This window comes from Puma concolor, chromosome B2 (genome assembly GCF_028749965.1).
Source record: "Puma concolor isolate L17-30 chromosome B2, mPumCon1.1.hap2, whole genome shotgun sequence".
Classification (NCBI taxonomy): Eukaryota; Metazoa; Chordata; class Mammalia; order Carnivora; family Felidae; genus Puma; species Puma concolor.
The window spans coordinates 95,297,614-95,323,671 of record NC_141671.1 but is presented as its reverse complement, the minus strand read 5'-3'; the positions used below and the strand labels follow the sequence as shown (position 1 = coordinate 95,323,671).

The 26,058-nt window shown below is 35.6% G+C and overlaps 1 long non-coding RNA gene across 6 annotated transcripts in view; it reads left to right on the top strand.

Annotated features, from left to right (window-relative positions):
• LOC147581115 (uncharacterized) overlaps positions 1-26,058 on the top strand; it is a 1,011,143-nt gene that overhangs the window by 495,350 nt on the left and 489,735 nt on the right. For 5 of the 6 annotated variants that reach the window (XR_015251431.1, XR_015251428.1, XR_015251427.1 and 2 more), the window contains exon 3: positions 4,462-4,616. This is a non-coding gene — a long non-coding RNA (uncharacterized LOC147581115). Of the gene's footprint in view, positions 1-4,461; positions 4,617-20,991; positions 21,326-26,058 lie in introns of those variants that run through there. The other variant, XR_015251435.1, reaches the window with a different exon arrangement.

The window sequence follows — 26,058 nt, the reverse complement described above, 5'->3', positions numbered from 1 at the left end:
ATAATTTATTGTTGGAAAATGTAACTTAAGAGGAACAGCATGAAATCACAGCAAGGACACTATATGTATTCTTGATGGTTAGTAATTTTGAGCTCTGATGGTTTACATACATCTATCTCCATTTCAGAGATACCTGCCCAGGGATCCTGATTCTTTTATGTCATGCCCCGGCCCCCAGGCAGGCTTATGACCAAATGAGAAAGTGTTATTCTTGAGTGTCCTCTTTTCTAGTTTTTTTTTTTTTTTTTTATATCACCCAGCTTTTATTAAGCTGAATCTTAATAGTAATAATCTTAATTTATGAATCTCATTTATTGCATGTTAATTTTCCCCAATTTTATTAAGCACTTTATTCACACTGAATATAATGTAACAAATAAGCCTGTCAATTAAATGTCAGTGTACTCATGTTCATCGTGATAAAAATTTTATTTGTGTTTTTGTGCCCAGTCTCATCCTACAAGAGAAGAGGAAACATTTATAACCCATTGCTCTATCTCTAGCATTTACCACAGTACCTGACACACCATATTAGCTTACTAAAGAATACTTTTAAAAATTAATCTTTTTAAGAAAAAAGCATTCAAACTTCCATTCCCAGATTATGGTATTGTAGTTTAATTAGTTAACTGTACAGATTAAAATCAGATTACTAGGGTTTGAATCCAGGTACTTCTAGTTGTTTAACCTTGGGCAAATTACTTCACTAACTTTAGTTTTCTTGTTTTCTCCTCTATATAATAAGACTAATAACTGAATCTACTTCATAGGATTGTTTATATTAGAACTTTGCAATACATCTGGCCCAGAGAAATTGCTCAGTACATCTTAGCTGCTAATATCATTTAAAGTGAATTATTTTATAGATGATGAATCTCATTTATCGCATGTTAATTTTCCCCAATTAAACACATTTTCAATGGATAATCTTAACTTCAAATTTTGGGATCCCTTTGTCTCCTTCCCAACTCTTACCTACCACAAAGAACCACCTACAAGGAGCAAATTGAAAGCCTTGTTTGGAAATACTGGTCAAAATGAATTGTTTGTAAACCTTCAACAAAAGCTATCTGAAATCAAGACAGGTTAGTATTAAGTGGTAAAATGCTGAGATGTAATTCATCTGTTAACAATCAACTATATGCTCACTGGTGTGCTAGAAAAAGAAGGAAGTAATTACATTTATTGATTGCCTACTCTAAACTTCCTTGTGCTGCATACAACATACATCATCTAATTTAAGTCCTCACAATTATGCTGTGGAGTAGGTATTCTAATTTAAGTAACAGTGCCAGGATAATCCATGCTTTTTCCAAAGCTAAACCTCATTGTTAGGCACTGGGTAGAAGATTGAATGAATGAAGGAAGGGTTTTAAACAAAACTAATACCCACAGAATGATAGCATTAGGCCTCTGGTTTCCAAACATTGAACTCTAGCATGGGGACTCTAGTAAAATAAAAGTCCAGTATATAGAAAAGACACTGGTGAGTGTCTTCAGCCAGTTTGGTTGAAGTAGTTTTAGCGGATTTCATTCTCTCTGTCATTTCTCTCTGTCATTCATATTGTATAGACTCAGATCTTCCTATTTTATACAATAAATTATAATACATTACTACCAAATATTCCTTGATATGGCCATTAGTAGCCTCTTTAATCCTGTGTTGTTTTGATATGTCCTCAATATTCTCTGAGTACTTCCCAACTTTTTGGTCTGTCAGGAATTTTCCAGACTCATACCTGCTCCAGCCCTGAAGTCAGTTGTTTCTTTAAAAAGTTCTGGTTTACTTTAGTGGAGAATGAATGTGAGTGCTAGGTGTGCTCATTAGTACTATCACAAACATATATAAGTATACATATATACATAAGTATACATATATACATATATATATGTGTGTGTATATATATATATATATATATATATATATATATATATATATGGCTTAAATTAGAAAAAAAATACCATAATATATCACTTTAGGCCCTTTTAAAAGAAACATATTCAATACCTGATTGATGTATGTTTCATACAAATGCCCTGAATTTGCCATCTCAGTTCCTGTGACTTACTAAATGACCAGAAGTTTCAGCTGGTTTGTGATTGAATTTTTGTACTCAATTCTGATGGGATGTACTGAGCTCTAAATACAGTTGCCTTATCAGCAACCCTATAATTGGAGGTGGACCAAAAAGATTAATGTAGTCACATTTGTATTTCTTTGGCTCTAAAGGTAGGTCAATTCATTCCCACCAAGGTCTGAAGACCTTTGAATTTAAAGAATCACATTTTCTTTTTCTTATACTTTCCTCCTGCTGGCACTGTACAACTATTACATATTTTAAATTGTATTAATGGAATTCTCAATATCTCTTATAACTTTCTCCACTTAGGCAGAACATTTAACATTACTGTGGTTATATGTCCCTATCCAGTCTTTGTTGTCTTATCTCCATTGCTTTATTAACTTCATTCATTCTGTCTAAAATGGTTTTCCCCTCTAGCTCTGTTGGTGATCTCTTATCTCTCTTTAAAGACCCATTTCTATAGAACTTCTTGTCAACTACCCTTTTTTGGTAAGAGGAGACTTGCCTCTCTCTATTTCTGTAATCTATTGCTTATAAACGAAAAAAGAAACCACATTTTGCAATTTACTTTTCTTACTGGCTTTCATGACAATAACAATGCATGTTATTAGAGCAGAGTTTATGTGAGTTCACCTTTGCATCCTCCATAGCATCTAACACTGTTTAGAAAGAAAGGAAATAACCCAATTGAGCCACTTCAATGTGGCTGGAATTTGTTCGATAATGGTAGCAATTTGTTTTCTATAAAATCATTATTGCTACTGAGCTCTAAAGAAACATTGCATAGTTCTTTACCAGGGTAGTGGGGCCTAGACACATGAAAATGAAACTGTTCCACATGTGAGTTTTGTTGGTGGTGTTTTCTAACACAGCATTCTTTACTAGGAATTCTGTAGATAGCACTAAGTTTATTTGAGCACCCAGAAAGGTATAACATAAAACAAATGTTTGGAAAAATATGTTGAATAGATAACTTAATTAATAGTAGCTGAGAAAAGTGAGCAGTGCTGAGAAATACACACACATATAAAGATAACCTCAAGATTCTAAAATTGCTCTGTATTAACAGATTTAACATGCATTGCTTCATAAAACTGATGAAAAGGTATCTATTAATTAGTTCTCCAGAGTAAAGAATCCTGACTTACAGAAATAATTTTTCCCTTTCTTTAGCTGTAGTAGATTTTCAGAATTAAAAATAGCAATATAGGGAAAAAAAGCTATCACCTAGCCTTTGATAAGTAAACATAGTCTATTTACATTTCTACCTGTACATGGAAAACTTGTTTTTATAAAGATTGAAAATTTTCCTGAAATAGTTTATAGTAAAACAGCAAATTTACTTCATTAATTTTACAGTATTCCATGATTTGTATCTTTGTTTTTAAAAAGACAGTTAAATTTAGCTGTGTTTTATTTATTTTTATTTTTTTTTAAAGTTTTTAGGATCTGTTGTTCATTCTCTTTCTTCTTTTTAAGTAAGCTCTGTACTTTATATGGGACTTGATCTCGTGACCTCAAGATCAAGAGTTGCATGCTCTACTGACTGAACTACCCCAAATTAACTGCATTTTAACATCATTCTTTTGCCTACTACTGAAAACTTGCCATTTACTCAGATTTTGCTATTATGTAAGTGACACCTAAGTATATGATTTTGAAGTGATGTTAGAAAAGAATACATTTCAGATGGGCTATACTGCTGAACTAAAAAAACAGAGAAAAGAAAAATTCATAGGTCGTTGAGTGCAACACAATAGTAAAACATTTAATTTACCGTGTAAATCTCTCTGGATTATTTTACACAATGGAAAATATGGCGTCTGTGTAGCTGCCTTGATTATTTCATGCAATAAAAGGAGTATTTTTCTTTCAATACAGAACTGACAAGCTATGGGTCAAACCTCAGCAAACAAAATAAGATGTTGTTTCTATTTACTCTGAAGAGGAGAGTATTGAAAAATACTTTGTTTTTGTAGGGGAGGTACTGTGACAGCCTAGATCTTAGTGACTACTTACAGTTTCTTTGTGGTGTTCAATAAAAGAGAAACGAAGAAATAAAATTGTCATTTTCTTGGAGTTCTATCTAAGCTTTCATTCCCATGGCCAATATAAAGTATGTTCATTGGAAACAGTCTTTGATTGGAATGAGATGCTTGGTCTGTTCACAGAAAGATGGATGACCTAAAGAGTTCTTGCTTTGCCAGCTCTGGGAGGAACAGCAGTGCATGTATGCCTATTTGTTCTTTGTTAAAACTTCAAGGAGATTTTCTTCCAGCAGTGTATGCTACTTTCTGTTGGAAGTTTTTAACAAGATCACAGTCCAGCTAAGTAAGCATCAGGATTCACACCTACTGTCCTTGAATTCATTTTCCAGTTATGGAAAACAACAATCAATGCGGAATATCAGAATGATCTGACAGTCATTGTACCACAAAGAGAGAAGATGCTGGCTAATCAAAGTTTAGTTCATCGTTTTCTCTGGGACTTTGGTACGCAACTCAGTTAAACATCCAGCCACAGGCAGAGAAGGTAAGAATATATCCTTACCATAAATATGTTTTATTATCCTTTTTGTTATAGCTCTTCTAGCTTTTCAATTCTATTTTCTCCCCTCATCTGCCACTTTCCCAAATTGACATTCAGTTTGTAAATCCTTCAGTAGACTCCTATCTTTCTTTAGATAAAATCCAAATGCCTATCCTTTCCACCACATGGCCCTTAGTGTCTCATGGCCCTTTATGTTTGGTCTTTGTCCTCTCTCTTTCTCTCTCTCTCTCTCTCTTTTTTTTTAACCTCCCCTTTTATCCTAGGATACCTAAAGTCAAGCCATAGCAAGTGTTCAGAATAGCCTGAACAGACCCTATTTTCTGATACCTCTAACACTTTTCTACATGGCCTGTCTCTCTCCCTAAATTGTAAATCTTTAGCTTTATAAACTTGGAGAACTCCTGTTAATCCTTGAACACTGATGACAGTTCTGATGTCATCCTCAATGTCACCTTCCTTTCTCTGTCCAGAACTGATTTCCTATGCCTCTATTTGTTGTAATTAATGAATTATTATTTGTTCTATCCATCTCTCTCCTCTGTAATCCCTAAGAACAGGAATTATGTTTTACCCATTTTTGTATCTTATGTAGTATACCAAAGTGTAGTTCCTGGCACATATTAGATGCTCAATAAATATGACTGAATTGAAAACTGCCAAGCATTTCACCATACCTCCTGGGTGGCTATGTCTCTCCTAGTTAGCAAGCTATACTAAGAATCTGTTTATAGGAACACCTGGCTGGCTCAGTTGGTAGAGCATGCAACTCTTGATCTTGGGGTTGTGAGTTTGAGACACACGTTGGATGTAGACTTTTTTTATTTACTTAAATGTAAAATCTAAAAAAAATAGAATCTGTTTATAGAATTTAATTTTCTTTCAGTTCCAATCTTTTAATGATCCATCATTATCTTTCATTTTCTTATAAATTATAGGAAGTACTTTACTTGCATGTAACTATAATTTCTCCCTGGTATAAGCTCAGATATTTTACAATGTGCCCTATTGAGATGAACCTGAATATGCGGAATTTTTAAAGTCCTTCAGTTACTACAATTGCTTCCCCAAGTCCATTTGCAACCCATGAAAATATTGTATGTGAAATACTTAAGGAGTAAAATATCTGAGCTATTGTGAAGTTTGGTATCTCACAAAGGAAGTAGTGTAGTATCTATTTTTTCTATATAATATTATTTTCAGAATTAATGCAATTTCAATGAATCTTTTATTCCTTGTAAAAATTGAGAGAATCAGTTTTTTGGTGATAGGTAACTAGTGACTTTGAGCATATAACAGATTACAAAAAAAGCTTCTTCTCTTTAAAAAATGTACTTAAGGTAGATTTCATTCAAACTCATGAGCCAAGATTTATTATTTCCTCAGTAGTAAAGATCCCTAAGTAATCAATATTGATCAGAGAAAAAAAGTAGCATATAAGACATAAGAAAAGATAATTAGGACAAAACATAAAGAATATGAATTAGGATCACAGACAATATATGTGGTCGAGGGCTTTCACCAATCTTAAATTCTGATTTGGAAAGTTATATATCAGAATTATTCTAGATAAATTGTGTAGTCTGCTAAATATATCTATGCCCATATTAACTATAGCGTGTGAGTTCAAGGTATTCTTAAACTTTCATGTTTATCTTACTGATAGAAGAGTTCCTTGGGTAACTCTCATTTTTTATGTTCTATCAAGTTTTATATTTGGTTTACATGGTCACTATAGATGATATAGAACAAGTCATAAAGCGAAATACAGAAAAAAATTAAAAGCAGACACCCAAATTAATTAAAAAACCCAAAACAAAGAAACCAAAACATGCAGTTTGTGGACTTTGTGTGTAGGCAGGGGCAAGCATGTTGACATAGAATGTGTTTTAGAAGTATCATTGCATATAACATGTAGTTTTTATTGATCTGTATTCTACTGAACCTGAGACACGAGCAAAGGGTTGATGTAGGTCAGCAAACACAACCAAAACCTTAATTTCAAAACAGAGCATTTTGTAGCCCTTATAAACAAAGAGGTTAAAATAAGACTATTTTTGTGCTTAAATGAACAAAACCATGGGTATCTTTCATAAACAATGTTTCTTAAAGCATTTTCTTTAGAACGTTGTCCCATTAGGATAGATTATCTGCTAAAAAAATTCAATGGCCAGATTTTTGGAAATGATGCTGGAATTGTTTGCAAGTTATTCTAGTTTTGCTTGTGAAGTCTAAAAAAATTTAATTTAATCCCTCATTCAAAGAGTCACTCCATGATAGGGCCATTGCTTTCTAACAGGTCAATTTTTTTTTTTCTTATGAAAACAGTTTTGCTTTCTTGAATTCTCTCTTGCTGTGGTTTGAGTGCTTTTTGTTTTAACGAACAATCTGAAAACTGCAGTTAGTCATTTTTTCCTCTTAAGCATGTCGATTATATTCAGTGTCTTTAATTATCACTTTTGTGCCAATGACTACAAAATAAAAACTAAGAAGCATTTTCTAGATTTTAATGATAGCAGTTTATTTCAGAAATAAATGGAGCGCTGGGCAAGCTCAAATTTAACATCTCTGTCTATGCCCTAATTCACTTCTACTGTTTTCTTAGCCCCTGCATTGCTTGTGTTGTTTTACAGTCTGAGCACAGAGGTACACTTAGAGAAGCATTTGGATGAAACATGGTAAGAAATAAATTGAAATACATTGAGCGTCCCAATCCCAGGACACCCATATGAAACTCTGGAATGTAACCTTTGAAAAACTCTGATGACCTTGTGAATTGACCAGAAACATCAGAATAGGAGCTTATATTGTGTACATTCCAAATCCAAAAGATAGAGCCATCTTCTATTGTGAAACAATGGCCTTTGTTCATCAGTGTCTGTTATGGCAGATTCTTGAGTTTGATGAGGTGAGACTCTTTAATTTAATTCTGAATACAGCACATTGGATCCTAATGAGCCGGGTTTTCCCTGTTGCCTAATTCACTTTGTCTATAGTTAGATGCTTAGGGAGGCCACTAGAAGTCCATTAGATTAGAACGCAAAAAGAGAAGAAAAGAAAAAAGGCCCCATGTGACCTAAGAGAGATAACATACCTCACTATAGAATTATAGCCAGATTCTTGGCTTACTGAAAATTAAAATGATAAAGAAGCAATAAGTATTTATTTACTATTTTTTTTTTTTAATTTTAGCTCTTTTTTTAAAACCGGAGAATAATATCCATGTGACTAAAAAGAGAATTCTGTCCATCTATCATTGCAACAATAACAAAAAATGTGTAACTGGGTTTTCACCAAATTTGAAGGTTAGTGTTAGAGTGGCCTAACAAAAGCTAGGCTGCATGGTATACCAGTAGTTAGGAGGATGGCAGAACAGCACATGTCACACAGGGTCTGGCATAGAGTAAGCACTCAGTTTCTACTCAGCAAGTGCCAGCTACTTTACCATTTCCTTCATCATCATCATCCGTATCATACATAGAGGTTACAAAGTCAACCTACCTAGATTCTTTACTTTGACTAACCATACATTTCCCTGACCCTCACCCCATCTTTTTTTTTGAAGTTTTTCTAATGGGGAAAATATGTGAGTAAAATCTTACTTAAATTTTATGAAATAATTTTCACCTTTATTTGTACTTTTCTATGAAACGGGTCTCAGGGCAGGGTTACTTTGAAAGGACGTGGAGCCACTGGTATTCTTTCAATGCTTACTGCTCCCATTTCTAGCATCCTTAATAGCCCTACATGCATGTGTATTGCACATCATTTGCCAGAAAAAAATATTCTGATTTTGGTTTATTTCCCATTGTCGTGTGGGAATAAAGAAATCCGTTGCCCAGATCCACAGCACACTTATGTGTGTTAATTTGTGTGTGTCATAGTGAGCTCATGGCTCAGATATGTGAGGCAACATGATTGGTGCCGATGCAAAAAAGTAATTCGTAACCTTTATCAACATCTTTATTTCTTTTTAACCATAGAATAAAAGGTTCCACTTAAGCCATCAGGCTTTTGCAGGACCTCTCCTTTAGGACCTGAGTTACAACATTTGCTTAATCCTGTGGTAGGACATATAAAAATCTAGCCATCTTCTCTAACCTGGCCCTCCCAGCCCCTCATTATATTTCAGAAATGTTCCCTATATTCTTGTATGTTTCCTTTTCCCTTCTACCATAATTTCCACTTAAAATATTTATAAAAACTCTGGTTTTATAATTTATGGAAGATGACAGCATCTGTTTTTTTGATAGCTGTGTTTTATTTTTCCACATGCCCAAATATATATAGTAAGCAAATGCCCTCTTCCTCTTCCCCTTGACTTTAGAATTAAGCCACATGACATTTGCCTTACAACTGACTGTATTTTATTGTTGCTGTAATAATTTCTTGTAATAATTTCATAATTGAAATTTCAATGATTTTCATAATTCTAACAGTTCATTACCTAGAAAATCGAACACTGCTGATTCCAAAAACATCACAAAGGTGTAATAACAACTTGGTATCATAAAAATGATTATAAGTTAATAAAGTCTGTAGAACATAAATAGGGAACTATTGGGAAGAGAGAAACTGATGGAATGGAAATTGTATGCAGGAACCAGTTGTAATTAAGAGCTACTTTAAAGATAGCCAATTAAGTAAGAGATCTTTCCATCTGAGAGTAGAAGCTAAAGCATTTATAAACTTTCTCATCAACTAAAAGTGGAAAGGCCATTATAGCAATGAGAAATAAACACACTTTTAGAAGTGATTAAGGATCAGTATGTAGAAGACAGAAATGGTTAAGGTTAATTACTTTGATAATACCAAGCAACAAGCCCAAAGCTTTTTAACCCTGTAGTACTGCTATCTTTGAACTTTGTAGTTTGTAGTTGCAGGAACACATTCATGAATCTGATGAATACATTCATGCTCTCCTTAGTTTATCTTCCTATTCCTTTGCTTATTTATTTGTATCCATTTGCTATTTGGGCACTTGATATTTTATTTCTGCAGTTTCTTTTGAGATACAGCTCTCAGGCATACCTACAAGAAAACACAGCATGCTAAATTTGGCATCGAAGAGCTATTCTTATCCATCTGTTTGCTTTCAAGTGGTAGATGTTTAAGATACTGCAACTAATTTCTAATTTCATTTTGAAAATGAAATCTTCTAATTATGCTACTAGTTACATTAGTATACTGCATATGTTTGTATGTTGTTTTAGCAAAGTTTTCAAATTGATTGTCTCACTTGATCTTCATAAGATCCCTTTGGGTAAGCAGAACAGGTGTTGTTATCATTGTTTGACACAAAAATAAGGTACAAAAAGGGAAAGTGTCTTGCCTGAAAATTCATAGCAAATTACTTATTGAGAGGGCTCTAATTAGATTTTACATGTTCTCTGTTTTATTCCGTATCTTTAACATACCATTCTGTCATAAATTTTTTCACGCTATATTAATAGTTTCAACCATTTATTTTATTCAGAAGAATTTATAGAAAATTAAGCATGTAGACACACATTCCATTATCAAACATTCATAATAAACATTTTATAAATAACTTTACCACCAAAACTTATTTTCTTAAATATTCCAGAACTTCAGCATTTATGTATGATACTATGGCACTATGTTCATTTTTATCAAGCTGTCTTCCAGTGTATGAACTTCAAAAGAGCAGGGCCTGTGCTTTATTTCCTCTTCTAGTACATTGTACATATATTTATGACTTCTAATCCATGGAAGATTATTCTCCACTATAGTCTATTTTATATTTATTTTATTTTAAACTCATAAAATGCTTCAACAATCAATCATTGAGGAACCATTGCATGAAATATGAGTAATAAACCCTAATTCCAAGTGGGAAATATGAGTTTGAAGGATTAAAAAAATAATATCAGTATCCCTGGGTGGTTCAGTCGGTTAAGCATCTGACTTCGGCTCAGGTCATGATCTCACGGTTTCATAAATTCGAGCCCGGAGTTGGGCTCTGTGCTGACAGTGCGGAGCTTGATTGGGATCCTCTCTCTCTCTCCTTCTCTCTCTGCTCCTCCCCACTCTCTCTCTATCAAAATAAATAAATAAAAACTTTAAAAAATATATAATAACAACACTCACTTAGCATCTACTATGAGTTAAGCACTGTTTTAAGCAGTTTATAAAAGAGACTGCATAGTTGCTGTATTAAGTACTAAATTTCCTTCTAGCCAGATTAAAAAAGAAGAGACAGAGAAAGAGAGGGAGAGGGAGGAATAAAAGAAGGGAGAGAGAAAGAAAGAGAATGAAATGTTGGTATGTGTCATAATTTAAATCTTATCATGTACCAATTAATCATATTCAGAGATTTACTTGTGTTAATTCATGTTATTGTCATAACAGCCCTTTTGGGTAAGTTTTATTGAAGACCTTATTTTAAGTATAGGAGGAACCAGACACAGAATGGTCAAGTAACTTGCTCAGGGATACATAGCCAAAAGTGTCAACACTTTTTCAACACAAACCGGGATTCTGATCCATGAATGGGGCTTCAGAGACCACAGGTTTAACTATTTAGGCATGTTGTCTCTGTACTGGAAAACTCTCCTTATCAGAAAGTAGAAAACCAATTCCTCAGGATACAGTTTTTTTGTGGCACTAAGTGCTTATCCATATATCAAGTGGGACCTTGGATAAACAAGCAGGCCAAATTCTCAGTAACAGTTTGAGTGCAGAAAGAATATTTCATGACTGTTCATTAAAGTCATTAGGAGAATCTGAAGTCAAAATCCAAAGAAGGAAAGAAAATTGTTTCAAGTGCTCTCTATGGTTAATCAGAAAAAAGTAAAAAGGATAAGAACTTGGCTTCTAATACCTCTGCTTTGAGCCACTGAGTTTGAAAAACAAAAAAACATATGTTGATGGCGTTTGTGAGACTAGAAGCCATCATGCAATCTTGGTTTCCTGACTCTGAACCCTTAACAGAGTCATCATTTATTGTTGATATTTGGTATGGACTCAGGTTAAATTTGACTCCTAATCTTGCTTCGCAGCAAGTATAGAGTAGCCTGCAGAAGGAGTTAGGAATCATTTTACTGTTCCAGAATACATCACCTCTGACTCTAGGCTTGCTTGTCTGTATCCAATAATTTTCCCACCTCAGTGAATTGGCAGGCTGAGCATCCGTGTGTGGGGAGGTCACATAAAGCAGCTAATCAAGAACACCTTGACATTCCTCTCAGCCTGATGGAACTGTAGACTGATTTCTTCCTGACTATAGACCCTTGACCTCCCTTTTCTTAGAGCATTTACTTTAGAAAACTTGTAATTTGTAAATTCTTTCCCTGCTGCTTTGATATGTCAATCTTCTACAACCCAGGAATGTCTCAAGGACCTGGGGCCATCTCTAAGAAATGCAATCATCAGGAAAAGTGTCCCTGTCTCCCAGTCTCTGTGGGAGAGTAGGAGCATAATTCCAATAAGCACCGGTTAACAAACACGGGTGACCTAATCACATTGACCGTTCTTGCCCCCAGTGTCCTTCAGAACTTGCCACTAGCTCACCCCAGCAACTTAAAAACTCCCCTGCCTTGGGATCCTAGGTGGCTCAGTAGGTTGAGCATCTGACTCTTAATTTCAGCTCAGGTCATTATCCCAGGGTTGTAGGATCTAGCCCCACCACAGGCTCTAAGATGAGTGTGGAGCCTGCTTGAGATATTCTCTCTCAATCTCCCCCTCCCTTCCTCCCTTCCCTCCCTCCCTCCCCCTCTCTCTCTCTCCTTCCCTCCCTCGCTCTGCCCCTCTGCCCCTCTCCCCTGCTCATGCATTCTCTCTCTCCAGCTCTGCCCCTCTCCCCTGCTCATACACACACACTCTCTCTCTCTAAAATAAAAATAAATAAATAAAAACAGAAACTCTCCTGCCTTTTGTTTCAGATTTGAGTTCAATCTCTCTTCCTTATTGCAACAGTCTTGAGGAAACTCTTCTCTGTCCATTTAACTCCATCTGGTACAACTATTTTTTGACATTGCTCAGTTCCATTTGAAGTTGTGGAGGTTGTTTTCTTTTTCCAGGAGGAAAGACTTCATAGGAGTTGTAGCTCAGACAGAGAAAGGTCTTCTATGTCCACCTTGTGGGGGCTGGGCCACCACAGGGTATTTCAGTGAGTGCTTCCTGAAAACCTAAGAATTGAAGAAAACTGTTTTTTTTTTTGTTTGTTTGTTGTTTACCCACAGGAAATGTTACAAATGAAGTTGGGCTTTAAGACATTTTACAAATATTTTGAAAACTTTTCACATTTAATTGTGTCTTAAAAGCATACATCCCTTCAGGCCACATTATACTGATGGTGGGTGTGAGACTAGAGCTATATTATTCTGTGGCATTTGTTTTTTTTTAATTTTTTTTATTTTTTTTTTTCAACGTTTATTTATTTTTGGGACAGAGAGAGACAGAGCATGAATGGGGGAGGAGCAGAGAGAGAGGGAGACACAGAATCGGAAACAGGCTCCAGGCTCTGAGCCATCAGCCCAGAGCCTGACGCGGGGCTCGAACTCACGGACTGGAGATCGTGACCTGGCTGAAGTCGGACGCTTGACCGACTGCGCCACCCAGGCGCCCCTGTGGCATTTGTTTTTAAAAGACATTCCATGGGCACCTGGGTGGCTCAGTCAGTTAAGCGTCTGACTTGGGCTCAGGTCATGATCTCATGGCTTGTGAGTTCAAGTCCCACATCGGGCTCTGTGCTGACAGCTCAGACCCTGGAGCCTGCTTCGGATTCTGTGTCTCCCCCTCTCTCTGCCCTTTACCCCCCTCACGCTCTCTCTCTCTCTCTCTGTCTCAAAAATAAACATTAAAAATTTATAAATAAATAAATAAATAAATAAATAAATAAATAAATAAATGGCATTCCATGATATTATTAGGAAAAAAAAATGTGTCCTTACTTGAGTTAAATCTTACTATATCCTTTATTGTGATTCAAGTGAGGAACAATACAAAACAATGTTAGGATTATTTTCTCAGTCTTCAAAATCTCATACCCTAAATACAAAACGATAATAGTTAATTGCCAAAATTATCATTATGTCATATAACCTTCTCTCCTTAACTGATTACAAGTTTTGTTTTATCACTATTTTTTTTTACCATGATGATTATTATTATGTTTTATTACTGACCAACATTCCATGTCTATTTTTTAAAATACAGATTCAAATGCTTAAAAATTACTTGACTTAAAGGGAAAATAAAACTTATAAAGCTACTTTCTATGGTCTAGCACATTAGGCACGGAAAGAAAAATATTAAATAATGTAAACTATTTCTAGATAACATTATAAAGTAAGATAATTTCACAATATAGGAAACTATATCCTCGTGGCAAGGATCATTTAGATAAATGTCCAGTGTCTTTATGTGCTTTCTGCCCTGGCCTCTAGTTCCAAAGATTTATCTTTATTACTCCACATAGAGCCTCTGACCACTTTTTCTTGATGCAGGATTGCTGATCTCACCATCACCAGATACTCTTCACATCACAGACTCCCTTCTTCTTAGGTTCTTCAGTTATGAAACTGTCCTGCCACCTGACCCATGTGAACCACTCAAAGTTGGTTACCCTGCTTTACCAACTTCTATTCTTTCGTTATCTCTGGACAAATATAAGCAATATTAGTAAGATAGTATCCCACACAGTGCAGTAAGATGGTGTTAAAACAGGAGTAACTAGAAAGGGAAAAATGTGGAGGATGGGTTATTAAGAAGAAGAAAAAGGAGATATTTTGTACTCTTTCCCAGCACCTCCTGGTCGTGTAATGTGATTAAATTTTCTCCTGCTGATTTATTTATTTATGATCTCCTGCATAGACTTCTTCTGTTATTTATATAACCATAATATTTGTTGCTGGGCTTTTAGACTTTTCTAAAATCTAATTTTTTAATATGGCATGGATAGAATCATTGCTAAACTTTTCCTTAATTTTCCTTAAAATATATAAAAATATATAAAACCAATATATAAATGAAGCCAAGTGTACATTATGTCTGAGGGTCTTATTTTCATACAGTCCTAGAGAAATTTTGACCAGTCTCACATCAGTGTATTAGAATCAACCATGTGAAATGGTCAAATATATTTAACCATTAAAAATTGCATAAAAACATGGTTCCATCTAATGTGATTCGTTGTGCACAAAATAACACTGAGTAATATACTTTGCCCATTTTTGTCTAGGTTGTTTATGCTTGTTTATTTGTAAAAGTTCTTTGGAAAGTTCATTCCCACACCAAATCACATAAATATTTGCCCCTTTTAAAAATTAGTGTCTGATTCATAATCACAAATATAATTCTTTAGATTTTTTATAATGCATTTTGAGGTATGGTGTGTGGTACCTTATTATTTTTTATTTTGTATAGTTACTACAGTAAGATTTATATACTAATTCTTTTCCCACTAAATTTAAATGCCATGTGTACTTTATGTAAAATTGTTAACTATATTATGGTTTCTCTTCTGAATATAGAGCTTAAAAGATTCTGGAAGAAGGTTGAGACCTCTCAATGTTAATTTCAAGTTTTTGCTGAGAATAGAAAGTCATTTGGTTGGAATAAGACACATGGGCCAGTTAATACTCTGTTTGAATTGGTTAATTTTCACCCAGGAAGTACTACTCTTCATGCCCCTAAGGAATTTGAAAAACAAGGAAAAGACAAAATAATACAACTAGCAGTTTCAAGAAACAACTGAAAACTGTTCTTTCTTTCTGCTTCTTTCTGTTTAAATTTTAGTGTTTTCCAGAGTCTGACTCATTTCTTTACCATTTTATGTCATGTAACACTGGGTAAGCTGCCACCTTATTTTTTTTTAAATAGAAAACTGATATGAGTAATTTTTTACAGGAATAAAAGTTAAAATATTTTTAAAAATAGTTTTATGAGAACTGTAGAGGTGGAATGAAGTTGTCCAAAGATACCTCAACTAGTCCGTGAGTCATTTTATATTTTTTTTGCATTCAAGGGAGGAAGTGAAAAGCACCACATGGTGTTCAGTCAGGAAAATGAAGATTTAATACTGATCCAGAATTTTCTTCCTTTCAATCATGAACATTACAGAACTGGACTTATGTGCATTTTTACAAGTTAGAGCAATGTAGTTCACCTAGCAAGTCCACCAAAATTTCTTTAGTAATATATTGCCTTATGAGGACAGTAACTACATTTTTTGATGATATTTCAATGGTGGTTTTATAATTTACAGATCATTTTAGTTGTCAAAAAAATTTTTAAATCAACTATGACATAATTCTTCAAGCATTTGGCAGACTGCCGTCAAGATCATTGGGCTAGAAATAGGTCCCATAGTTGGTGGGGCCACAAAGAAACAAGTTATGTTTTCTGAGAAGAATTATTTAGAATTTCTTTTTTTAATGTTAAGGTACAAACACAAGAGAGTCATTGTATTTGTACCAGTGCAACCTGTCTTTTTCTCAATTTACTGAACAAGCCCCAAAGACATCAATTTGGAAAAAAAAGCTGCTAAAGAGGACATATAATAAATAATGTTGTCAGAGGGAAAGTAGAGATAAATGCTCTGCACCAGGAGTGGGTAAACCATTTCTGTAAAGGACTAAACAGTAAATATTTTAGGATTTTTGGGTCATATGGTCTCTATCACAACAACCCTATTCTGTCACTGTAGTGTGAAAGTAGTCAGAGACAATACCAAATGAATGACTGGAGTTGTGTTCCCATAAAACTTGAGTTATGGATGCAAAAATTTGAATTTCCAGAGATTTTCACTTGTCACATCTTTTGATTTTTTTTTTTAACCATTTAAAAAGAAGTCTTAGCTTGGAGGCCATATAAAAAACAGCTGCAACCAGATTTGGCCTGTGAGTACTAGTTTGCTGACTCCGGGTCTACACAATAAAATTAGAGGAGAGTTTCAGGTAAACGGAGTGGAATTCTGCAAGGTAGAACCATTGAGCCACTTTTGGTCTACCGGGGAGCAATCTCAGGTATTTAAATTTTGAATTTTAAGCATCAAGCATCTGAAGTAAGTGGAAATTGCATTGAAAGGAAGCAAAATAGAAGGGAAACACTGAATCATATGAGTGATTTGCTATAATTAAGAAATGACAAGAACAATTATATCCTTTATCAAGTGAAGCAGGAATCAATACACATGTCCCTAAATCTAAGATTATCTATCTGTATAAAGGCATGTGGTTAAATAAGTTAATTATCTGGTTTACTCAAGTAAATCTCACTTTATTGCATTGATCTGGGGAATTGGGGCTATGGAGTTTTTACCCTTCTCCATTTCACTTTGCACATATTGAAAATTAATGACTTCATTTGTTTCTATACTTAAAAAACAAGGTAGTGCTAGAACTTCATTGTAACTATCTTTCATAAAAGAGAAAAAATAGTTGCAATATATTGATTCAACAAAGATTTAGTCTACTTTGTGCTGTGTGTTGTACTCAGCAGTAGGATTAGAATGATAACACTGGTGGAGCACCTGGGGGGTTCAGTAGGTTAGGCATCTGACTTTGGCTCAGGTTATGATCTCACAGTTCATGGGTTCAAGCCCTACATAGGACTCTTTGATGACAACTCAGAGCCTGGAGCCTGCTTCAGATTCTGTGTCTCCCCCTCTCTCTCTCTCTCTCTCTCTCTGTCCCTTCCCTGATCATGCTTTCTCTCTCTCTCTCTCTCGAAATAAATAAACATTAAAAAAAAATGATAACACTGGTGGCAAGAATTTTTATTTGATCTGTGTCAAGACAGACATTAATGAAAGTGACCACAATAAAATTATTTTGAACTTCAGAAAAGACATTAAATAAGAGAGTTCACTTGGACATCATTGTAGTTGTTAGATTAGCTAATATGATGAACTTACTGAGATGCACAACATGCATTTTATAATACTTATATGACATTGATGAACTAATGAAATAAATTGAAAAATGCAAATTATTCTACATACTTGGAGTATGGGAACAATTTGCTTACTGAGTTATAAATAGAAGGATATTCCACTAACATCCTTCTGGACAAATAAATGTTGTATTGAAGGGGCTGTGACTGGTTCCCATAAAAATGCATTAAAATTTCAGTGCCTGCTTGGGACATGTTTCAATCTGCCCTGCAATATTTCAGGAGGTCATAAAAAGAAACTTTTTGAAATATGATATAGAAAGCAACATATAATCAAAAATAAGCTCAGGGCATTGGCCATTGAAATAAAAATGAGTAAGGAAGAGGATCAAAATCGAAAATTATCAGTTGGCTTTCTCTAGGAGGAAATTTGTGAAATCATATTTGTGTTTAAACCCATGTTTAATATTAAGATAATTTTCAAGGAGGAGAGAAATGTCCTAGCACCATAATTTCTAGTACATGCTCCAGGGAAAATTTATCATTAAATAACTTGAGCTCATTTTCCCACTTGCTCATTACATGAAGTTCTTAAAAGACCTCCTCCTTCCCCTTGGAAAATTCCCTCAAACTGGAACTCATTTCCTGTAGGCCCCAACTATTCAGTCTCCCCAATCTGCATACCCACCCATCAACCCCAATGCGCAACAGTATACTGGGAAGAAAAGGAGGCAATTAAAATACCAGGACATTTTATATGATTTAGAACTGAAGAGGATATTGAAGATTATCTTGTCAGTGTCTTCCAAATGTGACTGATTATCAGAATAGCTACTGAGCGTTTCCAACATGTGTGTTCTTAGATCCCAGCTCAGATCTACTGAGTAACGATGTGCATGTATAAGAATTAAAACCTGTATTTTATAACATACTTCCCTGGCCATTATGAGGATTAGCCAGGTTTGGGAATCATTGCTACAACAAAGTTATAAAGTGCTACTGATTTACCCAGGTTAAGTTGATTAGCTCACATCTAGAGGAAAAGGGTGAGGAGGAGAGCTGCCCTAAAGAGAAGCTATCCTTTGATGGGGCTTGAAACCTAAGTAAGATTTCAGTAGGAGAATGTGAGCACTGCATGGACTGCTGGGATTGACAGAGCACTTGGAGTGTGCCAAGCATCGTGCAGAGCACATGCACATTTTATTTAAGATTCACCAAACAATATTGAGTTAAGTACTATTTTCATCCACACTTTTCTGATACTGAGGGTCAGTGACTTGATCTAGGGGACAGAGTTTGTTGCTGGTAGCAAGCAACAAACTCAAGGCTGATTTGGTGAAGCAGTTATGCTACAGACTTTAGGGACAACTTAAGTCTGCCTTCACTTGTTTTCCCTCATTCTCCCAGGGAGAAGTGGCAAGGACACAGAGGCCAACATCGGGAATTGGGGGTGGCAGGAGCAAGCAAATTGTAAAACTCTTATTCTCTACCCTCTCTATGGCTTTATCCACACCCTTGTCTCCTAGGAGTTATTTCATGGTGCTAATTTTGCCTCTCTCCCAGTTAGGCAGCGCATGACTGATAGAGCCAAGTACCCACTGTCCTAAGCTTGCCCTAAGCAAGCCAGGTAAGGCCAGGGTGTGAGCAGGAGAGAGAGCATGTGTTTTTCAAACTTCTTTAACAGGGTCCTCAAGCAAGAACATTTGGAGACCATCACCACAGTCTAGGCAGAGATGATTTTCCTGATTTATAGGGCAACAACACAAAAGAGAGGTTGGAGAAAGCCTAATAGTAATAAAAAGAGAGTGCTTGGTTTGAATGTCCCCTCTATGTACATCCCTTGGAGGTCTGTGACTGCAGCGGACTCTAAACCTAAAGGCCATTATTGTGAGGAAAAAAAATGGCATAAATTGTACTTAGCCTGAAAGCTTCTACATTTCTGTTTAAAGCTAAAAATAGAATGAGCAAAAATGATAAATTAGTATATGGTAATAAATTACAGATAAATATGAGAATGAAGCTAATTTAAGAACAAGAGGTTAGTCAAAATCAGCTGCTTTATTAAATTGGCAAGAATATAGAGGCGCTTATAAAAACAACTCTTTTTTTACAAGTAGTTTCCTAGAATTAGATTTTCTTATTCTGAAAGATGGTTTCTGTTTCAGTAGTAAAGCTCAATTAGTGTGTTTGTGTGGGGGGAGGGTTGAGGGGATTTTTTTTTTTTTCCATGAGGAAAGAACTCTAATGTTGTTTTCTGCTTGCTTTGTTCATTTATTTTTGATGTTCAAAACTAATTTCTTCCTCAACAGGCAATCTTCGGTTGGAATATCCCTGTTGACCTCTGTCTTCAGTTCTGTGTTAAAATGTTTGTGTGCCATTTTTTTAAGTTCACAAGTCTAATTTTCTCCCCAGAGGGTGTTCACAGTTTCTTCAAAGACTTCAGTGCTTATCTGTTGTTTGAGGTTTTCTTTAACAGGGCTCACACATTTTGCCTTCAAGGTCTCCCCTGGTCAGCTCAATGTGGAAAAGAAGACCCTGAGTAAGGTTGCTCTGAACTGACTGCTGTTAATTAGGGACGTTAGAACACAGTGCATTTCAGTCTGCTGTTTTCACTTCTGATAGTTTACCCAAAATCTAAATTGAAGCAGCAGGTATCTGATCTGAAAATAAATATTTTTCCTCTTTTTTATCTCAACCTCTTTAACTCAGAGATGATAGCACCAAAAATACATTTTTTTTAAAGCAGATTCTGGAATGTTACGAGCTGTGATAGGACTCTGCTGAATGAGATCAGAGAAGCACAGATCCTCATTAAGAGAGGCTTAATCTTCCAGATTTTGACTAATGACTCCATGTTACTCTCACTTACGCTACCCAGGTCATCATTGTGAAGATTTCAAAATCAATATAGATGTCCTTTGAGGACCCTAGCCTCCCATCTGAGATTTTCTGTTTCTGTGAAATGGTCATCCCCTCTTCCTCAGACACTCATTTTCATGCCATGTTGTAGACATTGTCATTAACAATAGCTGTTTGCCCTCTATAATTCCATTGTCAAACACCCCATTCTCTGACAACACTGTTCTGTTTTCCAGTTCATTACCTCTAGTAGCCCAAATGTAGGTCCTCCTCTGTTTCTTATTTATCCAGCATAAACTACACGGCTTACAGTTATTGCAATTCCCTCCTTGCTTCCATCTCTCCTTGCTTGACAATCTTGCTTTGTGCTCTTCTTTTCAGTAAACCACCAACCTTTGTTAAATAAAACTTCCTACCCTGCATGCACTCATGCAGTTGAATGTGACTGGAAACACTGCCACCATTATGTACACACATGTGCTCATTGGTTTACATGCATGATTTTAGGTTCATGATTGGTATGAGCCCTAACTCATACCATATTGTGCTGTGTTTTCCTAGTCCAATTAATCTCCTGCCCTTAAACAAGAAGATTTTTCACTTGCACAGACCTCTAAAATCATTCCACCATCCTCACTTTCAGCTGATGGGCTTGATCTCCATGTTAAGAAGAAATAGAGACAGAAGATTACTCGCACCACCATTACCCACCTATGTGCACTGATTCTGTCTTCCCTCTTTGTGATGGATGACCTCTTCATGTTCCTCCCTCAGGTTGGCTCTGCATTTGTGTATAATATGCCATCCCTTGCAATCTACATAAAGATGTTGCTCGAGAATTTTGTCTTTTCTTTCCTGTAACTTCATTTTACCCCTTTCTGTTGGTTTTCTCTCATTGTTATCCAAGTGCTGTTTTGTTCTACCAGCTATAGCAATAGCATCAACAAAATAAAATACAAATTTCTCTTGAATGTTCTCTTCCCCCCACTTAACTTTTTCCTCTAAAATACTGATTCCTTTGAAGAGTCTTCTAGAAATCTTCTCTAATTCCTCTTCTAGCATTGTTTCTTGAACAACTCCAATCAGAATTTTTTCTTCTATCTTGACTAAAACTATTCTGATCAAGTTTACCAGTACCTTTAACAAAGTTTCTATAGTAATTATGAATTATCAAATCTCATCTTGAAATTTCTGCATTATTTGACATGGTTGATCATTTTATTCCCACTTGATTGCTAGAATACTTCACCAGGTGTTTTTCTTATTTTCTTTTGCTAGTTTGACTTCCTCTTCCTGATCTTTTAACATGACTAAGGGCTCGGTCTTTGGGCCACCTCTCCTTTCCATTTCCATTTGCTTACTTCCAGTGTCAGGATTTTAAATACCACATACACACTGATCACTCCAAAATTTGTATCTTTCAAGCCATCAATCTTACATCCAAACTAAACTTTTGACATTCTGAACTTTGTCACCACCATAATTGTAGAATATTTTTATCACCCCAGAAAGAAACCCTGTACTCTTTAGCAATTATTCCCCATGTTCCCCCTTTCCTTGCCCCTGGCAACTACTAATATACCTGTTGTCCCTCTGGATTTTCTTACGCTAAACATTTTTTCACATAAGTGTGATTACATAGTGTGTGGCCTTTTGTGTGTGGCTTCTTTCACTTAGCATAATGTTTTCAAGGTTCCTCCATGTTGTATCAGTACTGTATTCCTTTCTCCTGGTTAAATTGTATACCTTGTATGAACTCACAGTGTGCTCCAGCTTAATGGCAATTCAGTCTTTTTAGTTGCTAATCCTATGGGCTCTATTTTGAAAATATACCCCAAGTTTCACCACATTTATCTACCTTTAGGGGTCAAGTGAGTAAAATTTCTTTATTTTTGTAAATGGTCTTTTTACATCTGTTCTTGGCCCCGGTCATGTATTCTTCATATAGAATTGGGAGTAATTGTTTTTTTTCTTTTCTTTTCTTTTCTTTTCTTTTCTTTTCTTTTCTTTTCTTTTCTTTTCTTTTCTCTTTTCCTTTCTCCTTCCATCCTTCCTTCCTTCCTTCCTTCCTTCCTTCCTTCCTTCCTTCCTTCCCCCTTCCTCTTCCCTTCCTCTCTCTTTCTTTCCCTCTCTCTCTCCCCCCCCTTTCTTTCCTCTCTCTCTTTCTTCCCCTACCTTCCTCTCTTCTTCTTTCATTCCTTCCTTTCTTGTCAAATTAAAATGCTTAGGTCATTCCTATCCTAATGGATCTGTATTTCATAATAAATACATTTCATAGTGAATCAAAAGCAAATTTTTAATATATTTTTTAAGTTTATTTATTTTTACAGAGAGACAGAGATGAGCGGGAGAAGGGCAGACAGAGAGGCAGAGAAAGAATCCCAAGCAGGTTCAGCACTGTCAGCACGAAGCCCAATGAGGGGCTCAAACTCATGAAGCATGAGATCATGACCTGAGCCAAAACTAAGAGTCTGACATTTAACCTACTGAGCCACCCAGGCACCCCTGAAATGAAAACAAATTTAATGGAACTCCATAAGTCCGTACATAATCCTTACACTAAAACCAAAAAAATTTTTGCTAGCCCTAAATAGCAGATTGATTTTATTTATTTATTTACATAGGCAAACACTTTATATCTAATTTATATTAAATGTGTCATCACATCACTTTAATTTAGATTTTTCTTGGATGGTTTATTCACATTTTCCCATGGATTTTTTTAACTTAATAATGCTGTGCATTACAAAAAAGGCAAGACATTTCCATTCCTATCTGTATTCCCATCATGTTTGCAAAGCAGCTTTAAAGTTTCTCCCATTGAGAGGTGTGGTTATTTCCATAGGTTTTGAATTTGGTTCAAGCTTGTGACTTGGTTTTCCACATCAGACTTAGTGTGAGTAGCATTGTGCCCATTTTAAGCCCAGACCTGAAGAAGTCTTGCTTGTTTCTGTTCTCCCTTCTAGGAACTTCCTGAGCCATCATATGAAAAAGCTAATTATTTGAATGGTGAAGTATATGGCTCGGTTAACACTAGCCCAGTCAACAACTAAGCAATCAGCAGACATGTAAGTGAGGCTTAGATAAACCAGCCTTAGCTAATTTACTGCTGATCTCAGACACGTGAGCAAGTCGAGCCAGGCCTGGTTCAGATTGTAATGACCAATCTGGGTGACTTACAGACATGGCGGCAATTAATAAATGGCTGTGGTTTAAACCACTAACACTGGAGTGATTTAGCATGCAGAAAAATCTCCCAGTATAAATCATATGTTAAACCAAATATATAGCAGATGTGCTATATGATGTAGAATTATTTTGTTCATTTGTTGAAAGGTAAAGCTGTTTAAAAGGAAATATCTCAGACTTCTCTATGATCACTCAGTTTTTACAAATAGATGCAAAATTCATAATAATAATAATAGTAATAATAATAAACATATAGCACTTTATATGTATTAGTTTTTTAACTGTCAAACAACCCATGAGATAGGTATATCATTTTCCTCATTTAACTATATTCTCAGGCACAAATAATTTAAGAACTTGGGTCCATCTCAACAGTTTAAAACATCTAGTCCCCTTAGTTTTCCTAACCTTCTTCATGTCTTTCAACACCCTACACAGGATTTTTCTTTCTTCAGAAGGTGTTAAAAGTCTCTATTACGCGGGGCTCCTGGGTAGCTCAGTCAGTTGAGCATCCGAATTTAGCTCAGGTCATGATCTCACACTCCATGAGTTCTGAGCCCCGCATTGGGCTCTGTGCTGACAGCTCAGAGCCTGGAGCCCGCTTCAGATTCTGTGTCTCCCCCTCTCTCTGCCCCTCCCCTCTCTCTGTCTCAAAAACAAATAAAAAGATTTAAAAATTTTTTAAAAAGTCTCTATTATGCATATAATTAGCAATATATGTACTTTAGACTCCTGCCAATATGTACAACATCAGCCACTAGTTTACTGCCCCCAATATGTCATAACCTAAGTTTTACAAATAAGCTTAAAAATGATCCAAATGAAATATTAACTTCAAGATGAATAGTTCACCAACTTCTCTTTCTACATCAGTGGCCACTGACCTTTTGGGGTTGAGGATCCTTGAGAATATAACAGAAGTTATTAGTTATCTCTCCAAAAATGTGCAAACTTACTAAATATGCATTCAATTTTAGAATTCATGTACCCCTTCCCTACCCCAAAGGGGCCATTTTGGGGCCTTGAAATATGAACCACTTTTCTAGATAAATTTTAAAAATAAATATTTTTGCATGAAACTAAAACATCACAGAGCTTGGGAGCTATGTATTTAGAGTACATCATTTACATCCATCACTTCCCATCAGAGCCCTTACACTGTCCTATTGCAGGGCTTGTAATATTTCTAAAGTGAGTTCTGCTGTTACGCCCTGTAGAAAACTGTCACAAGAAACTGGATATAGTATTTTTCCCAAAAATGCCTTTATGTGAAACCAGGGGAAACATTTTCGACTCTCACTGTTAGGTAAATTTGTGCTTCTCTTAAGCAAATAATGTGTTTATGTTGTGGGAGAAGTAATTTTATAATTGTTCATAATTTCCTTTGTGCCTTTTCAACAACTTTTATAGGGGCCTGGTAACATCCATTACCATGTACTAACTTTCTTCTATTTTATTTTACTATTTGGCTCCCATTTTCCTTTTAGTGAATTTGTGCTCTCCTCTCCTTCCTACCCTTTTTATTACATGATTTTGGCTCTGTATGATACCTAAAATCCTTTGTGGAATGAAGTGGGATGTAAATGCATATGGAAAAAGTAATAAAAAGTTAAATGTCTTTTTTAAAATAGTTAAGTCATCGGGGCGCCTGGGTGGCGCAGTCGGTTAAGCGTCCGACTTCAGCCAGGTCACAATCTCGCGATCCGGGAGTTCGAGCCCCGCGTCAGGCTCTGGGCTGATGGCTCGGAGCCTGGAGCCTGTTTCCGATTCTGTGTCTCCCTCTCTCTCTCTGCCCCTCCCCCGTTCATGCTCTGTCTCTCTCTGTCCCAAAAATAAATAAATGTTGAAAAAAAAATTTTTTTAAAAAAAAGAGCATCCACGTGAGGGACAACTTGTATGCTCTCAGGGTCTGGTTAGGCCAGTTTATTTGGACATGGCAATAGTGAAGACTATTGTCCCACTAGGTTTACTCTGTGCAGTGTTTTTAGATTGTTCTTAACCTTGGCCAATTGCTTCTTGGATTCTTCTTATTTATGTCCCATAAAAGCACATTTTCAACATGCCTAGTGGCATAAAAACCCAAAGAGCAGTTAGCTGATAATCAGTTCACGTTGTGAAAATATACAGAGAATGAGGACCCTCATAATAAATGGTCTAGAGCAGAACTTTAAGCACATGCATGTGGTACATATGTATACATGACACAACTTTGTTTATAAAAGTAGTAGAAGAAAACTCAGATCATTAGAATTTGCCTTCCTCTCATAAGTGAGAAATCTAAGGCATGATAATTTTTCTAATATCAAAAAGTAGTAGTGATAAAAGAAGAAATAGCACTTAGGTTTCCCAGTACCCAAATAAGTGTTCTTTCTATGTTTTATATTTGTTTCTCCTACACAAGTACTATTATATTCCAAGTCTTCACAGTTTGACCTTCCCATTGCAATATCCTTTTCAAGTCTTGGAGTGTAAGAAAATGTAGTTTTGCCCATACATGATACCTTTGTTCATTGTATCTGGT